The sequence below is a fragment of the Rhynchophorus ferrugineus genome, unplaced genomic scaffold (genome assembly GCF_030347505.1).
Source record: "Rhynchophorus ferrugineus isolate W39M unplaced genomic scaffold, kcgeb_rfMv2 rfM1, whole genome shotgun sequence".
Taxonomy (NCBI): domain Eukaryota; kingdom Metazoa; phylum Arthropoda; class Insecta; order Coleoptera; family Curculionidae; genus Rhynchophorus; species Rhynchophorus ferrugineus.
This window is the reverse complement of record NW_027472580.1, coordinates 444,247-463,915: the sequence shown is the minus strand read 5'-3', so window position 1 is coordinate 463,915 and position 19,669 is coordinate 444,247. Positions and strand designations below refer to the sequence as shown.

The 19,669-nt window shown below is 30.9% G+C and overlaps 1 protein-coding gene across 5 annotated transcripts in view; it reads right to left on the bottom strand.

Moving 5' to 3' along the window:
- Positions 1-19,669, bottom strand: part of dgo (ankyrin repeat domain containing protein 6 diego) — a 322,131-nt gene that overhangs the window by 200,138 nt on the left and 102,324 nt on the right. Inside the window, exon 2 of one of the 5 annotated variants that reach the window (XM_076413676.1) lies at positions 9,976-10,042. The exons of the other annotated variants lie outside the window; for them this stretch is intronic. The gene's annotated coding sequence lies outside the window, so the exon portion shown is untranslated. The remainder of the gene's footprint in view (positions 1-9,975; positions 10,043-19,669) is intronic. 5 annotated transcript variants of the gene reach the window in all.

Genomic DNA, 19,669 nt, shown 5'->3' with positions numbered 1-19,669 from the left:
CTTAGGGCTATAAAAAAGTACAAATGGCAGTCAAGAGGATCTACAATTGGAGTAAAAACTGGAAAATATAGCTTAATAGCTGAAAATCTGAAAATGTCAAATTTGCGTTGCGGCCAAACGACAAAACTTATTTATATCACTTAGCGGATGGCATATTCCTCGAGCAGAATCAGAGAAATATATCGCCATCCATTTCGATGGTAGGTTGAATTGTAATAATCACTTTGGATAAAATGTGGGACAGATCTGACTCAAAATCAAAGGACTGTACTGGATAGTCGGAAGATATTAAAGCCTATTTGGATAAGATCCAAATATGAGATAGCACTAAACATTAAACTAGTAATCCAAAGCTGTTAAAACAATTTTTTTCAATGTATTACCAATACGTATCACTACGTAGCTAACGAAGAACAATGAACTGGAAATCAAATGGATTTACTAATATATCATACATATCATCCTAAAACAAGAAATAAGATTACTAAATCATAGCAACCTGGAAGGAATATGGCTACTAAACAACACGCAGGAAATCAGAAGATTGAAGCGAACCAAACCACACAACCTTGTACAGTCTATAAGTGTTTACTTTTAATTTTAACTGAGCAGTCTAACTTAATTCTCATTTGGGAAATTCATAGTGACATTACTATCTCACACTCGTCTTGCTTGTATTTTCATGCAAGTAAAATAGAACAATTAATTTGTAAATTAAAATTGGACTAAGCATATCTAATATAATATGTAATAAAAATGACTTATTCAAAATCAAATTGTTGGTAATCCTTGGAAAGCACTCATCAGTCTAGTTTACGAAGTCAGAGCCTTGACTGACAGATTCGGTTTTCCACCAATTCAATTTTATAGTAATGTTTATGTAATGATGAACATTTAAAACCTTTGAGCAGACTCTTTAACACTTTCCACGGTTTTTAACTGTTCTTGGAAACTTTGGTCGCTGGATATTCGTTTTTCTAAAATTTATACTAGTATATAAAAGTCTTTGATGGATAGCTAGCTAGCTATGGAAAATCTCACGAAAGGTTCGAAAAATCACCATTTTTATAAAACTCCTTCAAACTGATGCCAATTAACATACTGCGCTATTTGAACTGAATATAAACAAAAATATTATTTCGTGAAATGCCATGTACAGATCATTAATCTATCGCATAAAAACTACTAATTATGTGGCTATATGCCGAATTTATGAAATCAGAAGATCATGAAACAAAAGAAAATCAATGTATTAGAATGAAAGTTATTTTTATTTATTCTTCAGCCAACTAAAATTTAGTAACAGATGTTTTTCAGGTCATACACTGTTGGAGAAATTCATCTTTTACAAAATGATACGAATTATCTCCAACACCTAGTTAAAACAAAACTAACCGTAAAAACATGGTTAAGGTACCGTATTCCATTGTTTCTATTACAGCATAGGAGTAAATTTTCATTTAAACTGGATGATAATTAACTTAAAAAAGGAAGAGCGTGATTAATAATTTTATTACCATCATTACATCCAAAGAGTTGTAAGATTCATTAACACCGGCATCGTTCCGATGTTTTTTCCTCTGATTTCTTAATGGACAAAAACAAAACGCCACGACGCTGTAATAAATACAAATTAGATCAGAACGAAACGATAGAGAAACATAATTTTCAATACACGGCGAAGCTCAGAGCACAGCAGGAATAAACGTTCGGTATATATTAATGGTGCATGTTCTTTAAACATCTGCGTCGATGTGAATAATTTTGTCATAAAAGATAAATGAATCAAAATATTTTTGCAATAAGTTTGATTTAGTTAGAGATACGAAGATTGTGAAGAACGAAATACCATATAAATTAGAATGTCATAAATAAGAACCTTTATACAGGGGATAGACAACATAATATGAACGCCATACCATATAGTACATCGTGTTGCCTGTTGGTAACACTGCTCCCATGTAAATAATACGACGCGTACGTATTCCTCAGCTTACATGTCAAATCAACACCAATACCAGTACACAAAAACATAGTAAAATATCATCGCCGAAGAGGAACAATGGGCGAAATCCACAATTAACTGACAAGAACAGGCGAGCATTAAAAAAAATTTTGGCCAGACAATAAAAAACAAAACTGAAATCTATCTCAAACATCATTGAAGAAATTGGTAGACGTTTTAGTGCAATAACGAGACAATATTCTGTTGGAAACCATTCAGACTTCCACAAATCTATTCTACAAGAATTTCGGCTATTTTAATAGCAGTGGTAGTAGTGGTTTCTCCTGTATAACATATGGTATTTAATTTTAAATATAAAATAAATGTAGCGATTATTAATTTCCCTTTTTTACTTTTTTTTTATTTCTTTGACAATCTGCAAATAGTCTAGTTACCAAACTCGACCGTACCTAATTGCTAAAGTGTCTTTTGAAAAATCAATAAGATAATGATGAAAATAAGGAGTCGAAAGTCTCCAAGTCTGGTAAGTACAGCCGCAATAAGCTTTCTTTGTATTAACTTAGCCTAAGTAACCTACCTAACCTAACTGTGGTACCGACGATATTGTCTATCTTTTCATATAATAATATAAATAAAATATCAAAACAAAAACACCTGTCATCACTAATTGAACAAGGAACTACGGTTTATGAATCTGGTCAAATAATAGGTAGCGTAGCAGTTCTTCAGCTCTTTCTGTTCCTTCACTTTTTCTATAATATTCCTTTCAAAAGTTTAGAAACTGTAAAATAACATTAAAAGCGATAGGTTATAATTTGTAGTAAATTTAATTTAGTTAAGTATTAGTCTAGTATTTAAATAAAATTAGTAAAAATAAATTAGTAAAGTACAAAAAAATAAATTTTGGCATCCTCAAAATGGCTTATTTTTAATCACTTATAAATTTTATTCATTCTTTTTATTAGAATGTTTAATTTAACTTTATTCGGAGTCCTATGTACTGCCTTCAGAGTGCAAACATTTCCACAACTGAGCTAAGACAATAGGTCTTGGAGAAATACATAAATAAAATTCATTTCTGGGAACACTAATAGCATAAGTAAATGTGGAACCCAAATTTATTATATTTTTCATTAAGACAATGATAATGTTCAATACTGCGACACTGGTTTGAACAATATTGAAAATTATTTGAAAATACGTGCTGTGACTTAAATGGTAAACAATTTAACAATGTTGAACATCTATACATTTTTTAGTTGATGAGTTGAAATCAATAATTGATCCAGGATGAGTTGAAAAAGTTCGATCAGAATTATCTTAAAAACATATACGAAACGGTACAGAAGAGACTTATTTGAAGTGATGTGAAAAAATAGAGGAGGATATACCCATTAATGAAATAAAAATTAAAAGTATTCATCAGTTCAAAGTATTATACTTAACTGTGCTATAGTTTTGTCGCATCGTTCAAGCAGCTAATATATTGTTTATTTATGGGTTCAGCGTAGAGAACCAGTAAGTAGGCAAAAAATGATTTTTTGTAATGTTTATGGAAATGCGAGAATCTAAAAGCGAAAAATTAAATTTTATTAAGAGTTACAATGAAAAATATGTAGCGTGCTAATGTTTTGTCGCAGTGTGAATATTCGTTTGGCAAAAAAATCATTTTTAAAAACATGTGACAACATTTAAAAATTTTATAGCTTATTAATAGATTAACTACTAATGTACGTCGAAAAATGACAATGACCATTTAATATTTTATTGGTTCGTTTTATCTGAACAGATGCTGCAAGACAAACAACCGTTTCATTGAAGATAAAAGCGACACCGCATTTCAAAATAAAATCATTAATTACACACAGATGATTACCGATAAAACATTTATATGATAAATATATCGGAATAAAAGAAAACCAGAACATATTTCATACAGTCCGGTTCCCTTTAAAAAAATATTACGTCCATCAGAAAACGGCACGGACTTTATAAAAACGAAGAAAAAAGAAATATCGCTGTTTTATGTTGAAAAAGCTAGTCGATTTTTACGAAAATGATTTAATAGTGGGTCCGGCTTAACTCAGAACGAATTTTTACGACAGTTTTGCTCGAAATATCTTTGATGTGTAAACGCGGGACCTATTTGAAAAATAAATCATCTCCCACATGTGACATTATGACGATTTCTTTTTGATATTGTGCAGTGCACATCCCTCAATTTTTTATTTTAAAATAAAATTGGTGATTTTAAAGAGGTAAAATAGAGAATTTTTTAATAATTAAACAGCTAATATTAATTAAAACCTAATGAATTAAAAAAAATGATTATCCGAATTATAATTTTTAAAGTAACAAAATTATTAAAGTGTGGTAAGACCACTGAAGTCAACCAAGTGACGAAAGAAATTATGAAAACCTCTGGGTAAACATTATTTTAACAGCTTTAAGTATTGTTCACGCAAATTTAACGATCAAGTAGAATACCGTCAGCATCGAAAAAAACGAACTTTGTTACTATATTGAAAGGATATAGTAAACACTGTAAAAAATTATCGTGCTATAAGTCGCCTATAAATTATCCGAAAGATGCTGAGCAATTCTGCTGTTCTTCATACGTAGTAGAAGGAATTAGGCGAAATATTTTCAAAAAAATTCAAGGCATGGCATTCAATATGATGCTACAAACTCTTTAACCGATTGATGCTGGCTGATGATGAGTAATAACACGTTAATTGAAAAGTTCCTGGCCTGACACATATATGGTGAAATAAATCCATATTGTTTTTAGATAGCCCTAGCACTCAAAAGATGCGTGAATAAATTTGACACTTGTCGGATTTCCTGACACCACTCGTTTGTGAATTATATCATTTTGAGTGAAGCAACTTTTGTTATTGGAAAAAAATGGATAAAAAGGAATTTCGCGTGTTGATAAAATATTGATTTTTGAACGGAAAATACAGTTGAAGCAAAAACTTGGCTTGATGCCTAGGTTCCGGAGACTGTCCCAGTAAAATCAACCATCAAGCATTGGAATGCTAAGTTTAGACGTGGTGAAATGAGCACCGAAGACGGTGAACGCAATGGACACCCAAAAGAGGTTGTTCCCGACAACAACATTACAAAAATCCACAAAATAAATTGAATAAAATAGCGGACACTTTAAAGATACTGAACTAAACGCGTACATCATATCATTCACGAATATTTGGGTATGAGAAGCTCTGTGCAAAGTAGGTGCCGCGCGAGCTCACTTTTAACCAAAAACAACGACGAGTTGATAATTCGGAGCAGTATTTCAAGATGATCAAGCGTAATAAGCCCGAGTTTTTGCGTCGATATGTGACAATGGATGAAACATGGTTCCATCATTTCACTCTGAAGTCCAATCGACAGGCATCCGAGTGAAGTGCACACGATGAACGTAACATTGCCGAGAAAATGCATTGGCTTAAACTTACTTTAACACTCTTAAATAAAGATGATTTCACTTAATATAAATTTGTATTGTATATCCCATATGCCTATATATCTTGCACACGTAAAACGGATCTTCTTGTTTAATAATTTTATTATTAAATTATGTTTATATAGATAGAGTAAATAGTGTATGATTCTACGATGCATACGGATTGTGAAAGGTTCTTTATCATTATTATGACGCTTAGTGAGAATGAAATTATTGAAACTGTAATTCCATCATGTACAACAGTAGATGGAGGCAATGTAGAAGAAGAAGAGGACTACGCCGTAGATGGGATTCGTGCAACTAAGGATTGTGTGCTGTAATAATATACAAGTGATATTGTTGAAGTAGTGAAAATAAGAAAATAATATATAATACCAACCCGATCAAACACGAGCTCCCACTGACTCTCATTGGAAAGGAACTATCAATCATAACTGGCAGGAATCTAGCCAAATTATTAATTCGTCTTCTTTCTTCCAATAACTAATGCGAATGAAGCAGACGATAAAAATAACGACTAGATTTTATCAATAAGAAAGGCATTCTTCCATCAGAACACATCATTTTAATGACTCGGTCAAAAAGATTGGATGCAGAAGGAAGTTTGAATGTATTTACCACATGGCCAGGACTTTGCCCCATGCGACCACCATCACCATGTTATATATACCCGAATCTCTTGTGTACGTTTATCAGGATTCAAGAATGGTTTAGATTTACAATAGAATGCGATAAACGGTGCTACGACAGGATTTTAGGATTTTTAAAAATATTTTAAACACTTTTCGATTATAAGTACATACCACAACAATATCACTAACTGGATCTTATTGTAATCATTTTTTCACTTGTTTATTACAGAAATAAATTATTCCATCCAAACAAAAAGGTATTTGGCATGACCTCTATTGGGTCTCGTAGTATAATTATAATTTTTTGAAGTGTTTTTTGTATGTTTGTGTATGGTAACATGCATTACATTACAGCATACATTACTTTTCTTGCTCCATCAAAAGAAAAAATCCGTTGAAAGTCATCGTTAGCTGGTAGAGACTTACACAAATGGTGTGATTCCAATTTTCAAGATAAAAGAAGGTCCTGGCAGGAAGTTTGAATATGCGGAATAGCAGAAGTTATTGCATAACGACCCAACATATCTCAAAACCAATTTGCAGAAAAGTGTAATCTGAGCCTAGTCTTAATTTATGAACTTGAATTACAAATTCGGGAAAGACCCAAAACATGAGTGCCATCTAAATTGAATGACAAGTTCAATTAGAAAATCGAAAAATCGCCAGTGAAACGCTTTTATCAAAGGTATGAAAGGAAGCTATTTCTAAATTGAATAATAACGGAAATTCTAAGCGGAAACAACATGATTATCACCTGGGGAAGCCGGCCATTGTACTGAAGGCCAAATCACCTTCGTCGCAAGACCATGCTCTGTGTCTAGTGGAACCACGTTGGTGTCGTATAATATGGATTGTGGACATTTGGAGAAACACTTAATACTGATCGCTAATGACAACAAGAGATCGACTTGAACCACGCATTGCTCGAAAAACGTCCACAATATGCTCAAAGATATGATAAGTGTTGAAATCACTTGAATGGGAAGATTTATCGCATCCGTAGTACTCCCCAGACCTGGCACTTTCACAATAGCACTTCGTCGATTTTGAAGAAGTTAAGAAATGGCTCGATGAATTGTAAATTTTGGAATGGCAACCATAAATAGCCTGAAAGATGAGCAAAATATGTAGAATCAAGCGGCCAATAGTTTAAATGAATAAGAAAGAAATAATCTGAGAGCTCAGAACATTATATTTAGCATTGTAATTTAATATAATTGAATACCTTTATGGCTTTGCAAGAACAACAATACTGTAGCATATTCGATTCAAGGTCATCCCGTAAACACACAACCAGCGAAAATATCGGTTTCAGTGACACGGTCCGACCTCGTTCTAGGTAATATTTTACCGAAAATGACCCGAATGCATTAATTACGTCGAACGGATGTCTAAGAGCCATAATAACAGCCGGACCGGTATCTGGGTTGTAGGAGAGATCGATTAATGTGTCAAAAAGCCCGGTTGTTTTGTGAAGCCTATAAATTATCGACTGCTAATTAAGGAGAAAAAGTTCTTTCCCTCTCTCTCTCTGGTTTCGATATTCGTTAGAGATACAGTTGTAATTATAGAACGTTGATGTTTCGTGTTTTGCTATGATGTGATTAAATGAATGAAATGCGAAAAAGTCAACGAGAACTATTTAACGCATTAGCAATTCAACGCTAGTTCCAGTTCAGTGCGGCCAATTAACGCTATTTTTTCGTGTAGTAATATAAAAAAGTTACAAACGGATTAATGTTAAATTAAATTAGACTTTATTTAAATGTAGAGACTATATAAAGCAAAACAACTGATACCTACACATCAGTTTGGGCTTGTTAACAAACAAGCCCTGATGACGATTGATCTGGTGGATAGAATAATGGATGTAATTAAAACAGCCTATAACAGTTAAAAACTATGTTAAATTCTTAGATGTGGCACAAGCCTTCGATAAGGTTTGGCGTAACGGCTTTGTTCATAAACTATAGAAAATGTTACCGAAACAACATATTGAGTTATCGAAAACCTACATTACAGCCAGAATGTTTAGAGTCAAACTTGAGGAAGCCCACTCTACAATAAAATAACCTAAGGCACGTGTACCATAAGAAAGTCCACTAGGGTCATTGGGTTATTGGTCAAAGAATTGTCTTTACCTACTCTAAATATGTGATATATTACAGAAGGAAAATATTACGATGGCTACATTTTGCTGATGATACAACATCTATTGTTGGAGACAATGGCAAAGAAGCAACACGAAAATTACAACAGACAAGTGACAATATAAATAATTGGACCCAGACTGGGAAAATAAAAATTAAGGAAAGTAAATCTGTGCATGTGCGGTTCGCATATAATCAGACTGCACAAGCACAAAAACAATAAGCAAGTAACAAAAAGTTGACGAAAAACTTCCTTGAAAGGAACGCGTAAAAAAGAGAAGGAAAGAACTAGAATTAAATATGGGAAAATATATTAGTTAATTGAAAGAAAGTCACAATTATCAGTTCATTATAAAGTGCTATTATATTCCAGAATAGGACTCAGAACAGGACTTAGAATAGAATTCAATAGAATCAAACCATTTGATCTTGTGTAGTGTAGTGTTGTGAGTTAAATGAGTTGCGCTACACCAGAGACTAATATATATCCTCCTAGATATGTACCTATATTTAAGTTAATGTAAATGGTAGGATAGTCGGCAACGACTAGTAACAATGTAATAAAGAAATTTTAAAAAATTTAGGGCCGAACTCATTGCTTATTTTCAAAGTTTAGACGTCCAAGAAATTTACAAAATTCATTTATGCATAACTCAGGAATAGCCAACTTCATTACATCGAAAAATTTAATTATCATAATGTCTTATTGTAAAAAGGTTGATGAATATTATTTTATTTACGAACAAACTGAGCAACTCTCTGGACTTTAGAAAATGTAAATTTTGATGTAGGAAAATGTTCAATGTATGGATCGGAGATTTATTCGCCGTTTCTTTTAACGGCATTTAACAAAGTCCCTGCAATTTTCTTCCAACCATTTCAATCTTAACATATATACAAGGCTTTATTTCATGGCACTGTTTATTACAATGGCTCCATATTTTTTATATTTTGCTTTATGCTCTTTAACAGTCAAACATGTTAAATATTTATGTTACGTTAATACATTTATTATTTCTCCACTGCCTTTTGTAGTGTCTTCATGATCCCAATACTTATCTGTTGGTATAACTCCCATATTTTTTATTAGTTAAAATTGGAAACTTTTTTTAATAACGCTATGGTATTTTTTATATAATTTTCAAGGCTTCATCTCTCAAGCCATCAAATCCAACACAATTATTAAATATGATCAATTTAAGTGTTATATATTCTACTGAAACTTGTGTTAAATAGCCCTTGTCCAAAAATGTTGATTTACTTCATTAAATTGAAAAAATATGAAACATTGGACCAAATATGTCATTATTAAAATACTGCTATATTAAGACTATGTAATACTACACGATCATTAAATCAATTCAATTTAACTCAAATCATATCTCGAACATAGGAAATTATCTTAAACAAATTTGCATAAAATTTTTCTGGTGAATCAGAGCAGTGACAACAGGAAAAGATAAGAAAACCGATCGCCCAACATCACCCGTCATTATTTAAATAATATTCGCTGATGACTTCTCATTATTTTAATTAGAGTTATATCACGATATTATATAATTAGAGATTGTTAACATATTTGTTTTTATGTTCCTAAATTACAGTGCACAACCAATAAAAAACCTGTATGAAGCGCTTTAAAGCTCTTATCTGATGCTACTGAATAATTGGCTCATTCTATACGTCACTTAATTATACCAGAATTGTAGAAAAATGCCGGTTAAAACTGCATGTAAAGGGAATACGAAATCTTACCTTCTACTAATAATTAACTTGATTAATTTCAGTCACACCAAAATTTTTTGTCTCGTGTAAAACGTACCTAAAACAAAAAAAAGAAAATTAGTAAAATTAAACTTTATTACGAAGAAGTCTCAATTAATTTTTTAATTATTTACGAATAAAATTTTTACTTCATATTTTCGTTATTTATTCTAAGTTCTGTTAAGTTCTTTATTCCTTGTTTATTTTATGATATTTTACTAATTATTCAAGACTAGATATAAATAAAAGATGTGAGAGGCTTCAACAATAAAACTAACAAGATTTGTAAAATAGAGTGTCCAAAAAGAAGTAATTTCCATTTCCACTAATGGATTTCAGAAGGATGTTTTCATTATAAATTACTTTTTAATACAATTATAAATCAAATTTGGACCTATGGAGTGTAAATATGGGGGTTGCACTAAAAATTCAAATAAACTAGTCATACAACGCTGTCAAAACAAGATTCTTCGATTGATTACCAATGCCTATCGCTATGTAACCAACGAAGAACTGCACGATGACCTGGAAATCAAATAGATTTGCGAAGTTATTCAAGATTTCGCCTTGAAACACGCAAGAAGATTACTAAATCATACTAACGTGGAAGCAATACAACTGCTGGACAGCGCGCAGGATGTCAGGAGATTGAAGCGAACAAAACCATACGAACTTATATAAAGTGTATACGTTTAGTGTAAGTTAATAATTAATAAATAATTAAAATTTTATAATTGAGGAATACATATTGATGTATTTTCTCGCACTCGCACTTTCGTCTTGCTTGTTAATTAATCCAAGTACATAAGAAAAGTAGTAATAAATTAATTGTAAATTAAGATTGTACTAAGCGTATCTAATAAAGATGTTATAAAAAAAATATTACTTTTTACTACCGAAGAGAAAAACAGGCAGCGCATGGCTATCAAAATTTATGGTATTTATAGTGATGAGTGGTTTAAGTGAATACCAAGGTGTGATACAAAATTTTGTAAAAATTGATTGATTTGTTTAATTCAATTTTTCATCCAAAAATCTCAAAAACCTCAGAAGCAAATGCATTATTTATTAACCAAGTTCAAAATAGGACGAGGTTTTATATTCGACTGTATATATTTTTATGTATGTTCACCGATTTCTGCGTCAATTATGAACCAATTTTCAAAATTCTTATTTTATTCTTTTGTCAAATCATGTAGGCTAGGTAGCGGATCCCGGGGCGTAAAGCTCCTAATTTTCAAATATTGTTTCTGTAATCCTACTTTTCCTTATACGATTTTTATTTAATCAGTAAATATCTAATACTAAAAAGAGAAATATAAATTATTTTTACGCAAAAAATTGATCCAACTTCTAAAATGTAAAAAATATCTCAAGCTTTTAACACAAGAAAATGTTTTAAAATAAAATATGAATAAAATAACTACTAACTAAACCTATTTATCTATTCATAATATTATTTTAACTACTACCAACTGATCAGTTGGAAGTCATTGCCGAGCCCAAACATTACATAAATAATAATATGATCTTGTGACATTGACACAAAATTAAATTAAGAACAAAACAAATCTAATTTGTTGCTTGTACCGACTTGAAAGTGATCAGTTGGCAATTGGTGAAATGTGTAATCTCTCACTTTCATAAAGAGCAAAAAATGATGTTAGGTTAGCAGGAGCGTCTGTATGTATATATTTACAATATAAATAATATTATTTCACTTATTGTTGTAATAACTTTCTATTCGACTCATTCAAACATAAGAATAAGTTTCAATATTTTTTATTATAATCAATCTCCAAGAGGTTGGCCATACGTGACAACAAGGTCGTGAAATATTTTTGTGGCTTTTTAAACACATTCTATTTTACATTGGCTTATCATAACTAATATATTTCGTATCAGCCAAAAGGAGATATTAATCAATATTTGTCCTGACCACCGATGACAGATTTAAAGCAAACTAATGTTCTCGTTGACAAGGTTCCCTAGAGATTTTTTTGGACAAGTTTATTAAAAGATTCAAAAACATCGACCTGATAATTACTGGTTGTTTTTCTAGGTTTTGAACGATTAGGTGTCTGATTATTACATATTTGAGACAGCATATTAAATATATTATTCATAACAGCTATAAAAACCAAAGGTTTTAGGTGTTGAAATTAATTCGTAGTGTTTTTTTTTCATATTACATAGTTCCCACCGTATTTTTAGTACAAAGCTGCTTATTTTCAAAACCGATTCCAACTGCTAACATCACTGTGCTGATATTCCTGAATATGGTAATAATAGAACTTAAATGTCTAGTTATTATTTACTAGCGACCCGCCCCGGCTTCGCACGGGTGCAATGCTGATACTAAATTAAATACACTACAGAAAAAATATGAACGTTGTATATAAAAACATAGCGGCCCGCTCCGACTTTGCACGGGCATAAAATATATATGCCTATGTCACTCAATGAAAACATGATTAAAATCGATCCAGTATTTTTGGTTCATTCATTACTGCCCTTGGCCTGCACGCATTAAATTTGGAGTAAAACAATTCCTCTTCCCCTATACTTACTATGAAGATTTCCTGCTATCTTTGGAATATCTAAATTCATATAATTTTTATTATATTACACATTTTTAAACGCAAATTTTAAATTTGTAATATCTCCGAAAATATTTGTTTAATTTACATGCTGTAAGGAACCATATTGATCTATATTAATTGCACACTGTATTTAAGGTACTTAATTCGATAAGGATTAATGACGTATTGCTTAAAATAGCTTCGTAAATAAGCCATTTTCTCACGTAAAAAGTAAACAATAAAAATGGTTAATGTGGGTTATCCCTAAAAGATAAACATATACCATCGCGGACTTTTTTGTAGACCTTTTTATGGTGTACAATACTGTAGTACATTAATTTGATCTAACTCGTAGGGTTAGGCAGCGTTTTTGCTAATTGCTAAATAAGCCTAAAAAAATAGGTTAATTTACGACATCACGTTAGAAACCTCTAAAATTAGCAATGTTGCCTTAGCATATTATGCATGTATTATACATATAAACCTTCCTCTTGAATCACTCTATCTATTGAAAAAAACCGCATCAAAATCCGTTGCGTAGTTTTAAAGATTTAAGCGCACATAGGGATATAGGGACAGAAAAGGCGACTTTGTTTTATACTATGTAGTGATATACTTCTCTAAGAAAAAATATGTAAAATTGTTTAGAGTTAATATTTATAGTATTGTTTATTAATATTTACAGAAATTTTAAAAGAAAATTTAATTTAGAAAAGCTATTAGCATATATTTGTCGATATTCTTTGACAACCACTAGATCGCCTATTACTGTAAGCCTCAGATCTCTGAATAGAGCTGCTTGGGGTCAATAATACATTACTGCTGAAGTAATCCCGCTGCTGGAGCTTTTGGTCCTCTAAGCTGACACGCGTGGAAAATAGGAAATATTACAATCAATACTAAAATACGCCTCTTTCGAATACTTATTTTACCAATATTTTTGTGAGACTTCGAGCCATGCACCCTCTTACAGTCTACAGTCTATCATACAACATGTACAATATGTTTCAAAAGTGATATTTTGAAATTGATATTCAGCTGGTCCTCTCATTCACATCATTGGCCGAGTTACTCCGAATGAATGTCTTGACATTCTCAATGATAAAGTTCTTTCTATGAAATCTGAATAACTGTCATATTCTATGATGATAATGCAACCATACAAATAGCCAAACAGATTCAGTCTTAATTTGAGAAACATTGGAATGTCATCAAACATTTTCCCTGGCCATAACATAAGACTGAACCGTTATGGGGAATTTTAGAGCAGAGAGTGTTCGCACTATATCCATCTCCAACATCATTGAAGCAATTAGCAATTAGTACCAGAATTTTACAACATTTCGTTGAAAACTAGCTGCTTTAAAAGCAAATCTTTTTAATAAATAAATATTGTGTACATAGTCCATCCAAAACTTTTTGTACATACGTCATCAAGATGTTTAATGTACTGCCTGTCGCAAACTGTAAATTAGTTTTAGAATCATACAATATTCTCCTTCCCACATTATTATATTCTAATTAAATTGAGACCCAAGGATGTCTGATAAGTTCGAACATGTAACCGAACTAGCTTGAACACAAAACTGATAAGTGGTTATAAACCAGCCAACGGTATTTTAATGCTTTGCTTGTTTTGATACATTTCAAATCGCTGCTTATTATTACTCTTAAGCAAGACAGAACAGATTGCGTCTCCAATTAGCGTGTTGTAGATACACTGAATATTAGTATGGACACGGTCACTGAAATATCTCAAAAATTAAAAATATAATTTTGAATTCACCGTCATAAAACCGTCCTCATACGAAGCGAGTGATGAATCAAGATCAGCTTCATGTTAGCTCTATCAGAGATTAAATATACGCAATGTATAAAAGCAGTGAGTAGTTTTTTAATACAAGCATAATTTAATACAATTACTTATAAGGAAATTGTTAATCTGAAAAGTAACGAAGAGGTCTAATAGAACTTCCGGATATTGCTGTTAAAAGAATACAATTTTTAAAAGCATACAATAAAATGAACGAAGACTTATTATTTCAATTTATGTATTTGGATGAGACAGGATATTTCAGAATACCATTATACTCAATGGTCACTCACGGCAAGATGGTAACAAAAATAGTGTTATGACAACAAAAGTTGATGGAAAAAAGTAAACGTTGGAATAACAATTATTAGGCTTTATTAGTCATAACATTTATTAATAATTCATTGCAGATATATTGTACTTCATGCTACAAACAGGAATGGTTAAAAACACCTTTAGTTTGGATGCACTCAATCAGACACATTGCAGACGAAATTGACATATGATGGTGAACAAAGATTAGATAAATTGGAAATTAGCAGCTTAGTTATTCACTTGAATAAAACTTTCTGAACATTATTCAATGTTGCCAATTCCTAAGACACGTTCATGAGAGTGGAAAACAGTAATGGTGAGTCTATAATTAATATATGATAACTGCAGGAAATGTTATTGTAGGGTATAAAAGATGTATGCGCACAAATATCACACAGTTGTAACTGTTCGGAATATATGTGAGCATTTGGTTAAAATATGTCAGGAGCGAAAGAATAGTAACTGGTAAATGTATTAAAAAGGATGCAGTGAATAAATCTACTTTTATCAAGCAAGGTGTAACATATACAGGCATTAACCGAATAAACGTAGGAGAAATACGGTGATATCAAAATGTCTTTACAAGTAAACACTGTACGAAGGACACAAGAACTAAGCAAAAAAAGGTAATGAAATGGAAATGTATTACTTGGATATACAATTGTCAATTGGTGGATCAGACCTCCAGGGGATACAATGTATGTAAAGAGATAAATGTACATATAATCAAACACAACCCTAATCTACAAACTATTATAACTGTGTACTTAATTGTAGTTTTAAGTCCTTCGACAATATATGCATTAGATTTACTATAATATTAATATAAATTATATTTGATAACAGTATTTTTGTTTAATTATTTTATTTAGATTAGAATTTTGTTGTATGTCAAAGCCAATTTTAACTAAAGCTCAAGGTTAATACGGCAACATTGCGACGGTTTATCGTCACAAATTTAGACGACGTGTGTACAAAATAACTAGACTGTATATTAGGTGTTCATACTATTTTGAATATTCCCTATGGCATATTGAAATTTGGAGACAAAGTAATACAAATATAAATCCGCGATAATTTTGAAAACAACCAAACAGTTGTCAATTTCCTTATGCCAAATCAAGAAAACCAATTAATTAAAAAAATCTGAAATAGTAATATGATGAGATGAGGAAAAACTAGAATATTATTTCCGAAAAATGTCTGAAGCACTTTAAATAAAAATAACAATAAAAAGTAATTTTATTGGCTACTGTATGTTATGCTTAATATATGTCCTCATATATTTGAGTTGAACTCAACCATGGAACTGAACTAATCCTCTTGCGACATTATTGACGCATCAATCCAAATTTAAACTGGTGGATTATTTAAGTATCCAGGCATAATACACCGGAGACATTCACTCGGAAAAAATCTGTAATAATATCCTGAAAATATTTAGTGCAAAAGTAAATATATATATCTATCGACGGATTATTAGTTTTGGCACAACACATTGCAACATATCCACCTATTTCGAAATATACGTTTACTTTGAAATCTAATATCACTGTATGATATTAAAAAAATTAAAAGTGGAAGAAAATTTCGATACTAAAATGTTTGACGCAAAGAGTTGAAATGTTTTTGTTTATTGACCATAAAACCAAAATTTCCTGTCAAAACTAAATATAAAAAAACGTATGTATTACAGAAGTTGACGTAAATATGAATTATGATGTATTCCAGACAGGAAGGTTACTAGCCACATTATCGAAAAAAATCATTGGTAGAACTATCTGAAAAATCATATATCATTGGCTTTATGACTTGCTGTCGTTAAAATAATATTTTTTGAAATTCGTTTAAAAAATATATATATACCATAAAATAGTTAAGATAATCGTTAATAATTAACATATATATGTAACAGCTAAATTACAAATAAATGTTCATTCAGTTGCTACATGAATTTCTATTAAATTGTAAATTTATTGTTAACTTACTGAATAATGATAATTTAACTGCTTAAAATACGTCTCAGATATATATATATATATATATATATATATATATATATATATATATATATATATATATATATATATATATATATATATATATATATTATAAGGAATTTGGAGAAACGCAGAATATTAAGAATACAAAAAAGTTTTTTGTAGATAAAATGGTTATGATTAGAATACTGAAACTTCTTTTGCTAGTTTTGCAATAATTAATTAAATTTATTAATATTATAAATTATTTATATATTTTCTTGGAACTAAAACAATATTATTATTATTGTGACTGTAATAGTTTACTATAAAAATATTTAAGAAAGATATCACAGGAAGCATTGACAAAATAGTATGATTATTTCTATTTTCGAGCAAAATTATTTCAATTTCTGTTTGTTCGCTCGTACATAGCACTTCATATTCCACTTCATATATAACCATTAATGCAAATAAAAAATTAAAATTTATAAAAATATTGTTAAAGATAAGACGGTTTAGGAAACTTTCTTAATTTGATCTCCAAAATTATCTCGATAAGTTAATTTAATAGATAAAATAGAAATTACAAAATAGAATTTAATCAATAAGTCTTTTTTTACCAACTAGGGTTTATCTGGATCTGACATATTGCTTAACGTGAGCTCCGAATCACGGTAGTCGGCATTAAACCTACTGACTGGGGAGTAATCAACTTAGAAATCATCCCAGTACCCATTCGGTCCTACACAGCCTGTTTACTGACGTGATTGGGATAATTCCTTGTCAGATTTTATACTCTTAGCTTCTAAACAATTATCATACATTTACGGCCATGCCCTAGCAGGATTCAAACCAGCGACTATCGCAACAGTAGGAAGAGCGTCCTGTCACTTTGACCAGTGCCCCAACTAAGAGACCATATGTTTTATAAATAAGCTGATTTCTTACAATTAAAATATTTTTTACTTTTTTAGTTATTTGTTGAATAAAAACAGTTAATTTAATTAAATATAATTATCTTAAGTATTGCACTTAAAAAAAACTAAAGTTTGGGATCTAGATATTACTAGCGTAAAATTTATAAGAAAATAGTTTAAAAGGATAAAAATATATGAAACTATAAATATAAACGATATATTATTATTTTCAAAAATAATTGTTAGATTAGTTTTTGACACACATAAATAAATCCAAATAAAAATAAAAAGTAATTTATTCTATTTCTTACTTACAAAACTTTAACCCATCGATCAACGAACGAACTTTATAAAAGATTTACTCGAAAAAGCACTCTTGAAGTTCGCAAAATAATACAGTACTCCATTTGAATTGCATTGGGTTTTATTCTGTGATTAAACCTATCCCAAGCGAAATTTTTCGAACCATTGAACAGTGTAAATCTCGTGACACTCATTTAGTTTTTTTTTCTTGATGATTATCTATAAATAGAAAACTGATCTGATAATATCCGACTATTAGATCGTCCAAATATCTATGACAAAATCGTTATGTCGCTCTGAATGAACAGTAATACATCGTGTAGTTTTACTACTTTGCGTAACTCTACACCGAAAGATCAAACTTCAATAATATCTAGTGTCATATCTACTAATTTATTTTGAAGTTTCTTGTTTATTTCAATTATTTCTAATTGTAAGTTAATATATACGATGTGTAACCGTTATTTTTTAAACAGTTTAAATTAGTTTGAAACCATTTTTATTCGAAAAATTAAACAGTTATAGCTACTTGGATATTTCATCTACATATTCAAACCAAACCTTTGAGATTGTAATTGTAAATATCCGCAGAAGCAACAGTGAAAACTAGGATAAGACCGAATGTCTTCTGGGATGGTCTATAAGTTGGTCACTGGCCAGTTGGTGAGCTTAATCCCGAGGGCCGTGGTTCAGAGCCCACGTTAAACTGTAGGCCCAGTCCAGATAAACCCTCGTTGGTAAAAAGAAGACTTTAAAATGTATGAAACAAGGTGTTAATATCAGCGAGATGAGTAGCTTCGAAAGGCTTTCGCAGTGGCAATATTCTGAGAACGATTCGCTCGGCCACCCTTCCTATTCTCCTTAATTGGCACTCACAGACTTCTTGCACTCTTGCACTCACAGAGGTCCCAACTTTGAAGCGCTTGGCATTCATCACAGTAATTAAGAATGTGCTGGATAAATAATTTCACTGATGTGAAACGGTGATATTTGGAGATACTCTGGACTCTGGTGTTGAAGTCAAGAAGAATTGTATATAAAAATAACAAAATAATTTTTTGGGTGAAAATCGCAGTATTTCAATATCAGGCCGAAAACTTTTCAACTTACACACGTAGAGTAATAAAAAATGTCAAGTATATTTTCAAAAAATTACTGGATTTCTGCTTATGTCATATAGGTTAGAAATTCTAAATTTTAAACTTTTCACCTTATCCCTTGTAAAAATGGAAAAGTGACGATTTTTTACCCTTTGGGGAAATAAAATGTATTAATATTAATAAATAAAATGTAAGTATTTTAGACCTTCAATCAAACCATGATCACTATCGACAAATCAGAATATATATCAAACCTGAGTAAAAACCTAAACTTGCACGTCCACAATAACCACTCGGCAATCATTTAACATAACTTAAAATATATTTTACGGAAACTGAAAGGCGTTGTTACTTATTTCGTTTCACATATGAACTAAACTTGGTTACACGACAATGTAGAAATACACGTTCGTACATTGGTTGGGCGGAAGATTATGAAAAGAACCACTACACCTGTTAACTTTAAACTTTGTTATCAGTGTTTTCAGGTAAGCAGTGAACTGTGACTATTTTTATCTTTTACAGTAGAATTTCTTTATTGCTTATATCCGGTGATATTTTGAGTCACACATGTGCAAATATTAATAATATATTCATTATGAAATTTACTTTAAGCAAAGTATTTCTAAACAAAGAACAATCTGAAACTGAATTAATTCTAAAAGTAGAATTT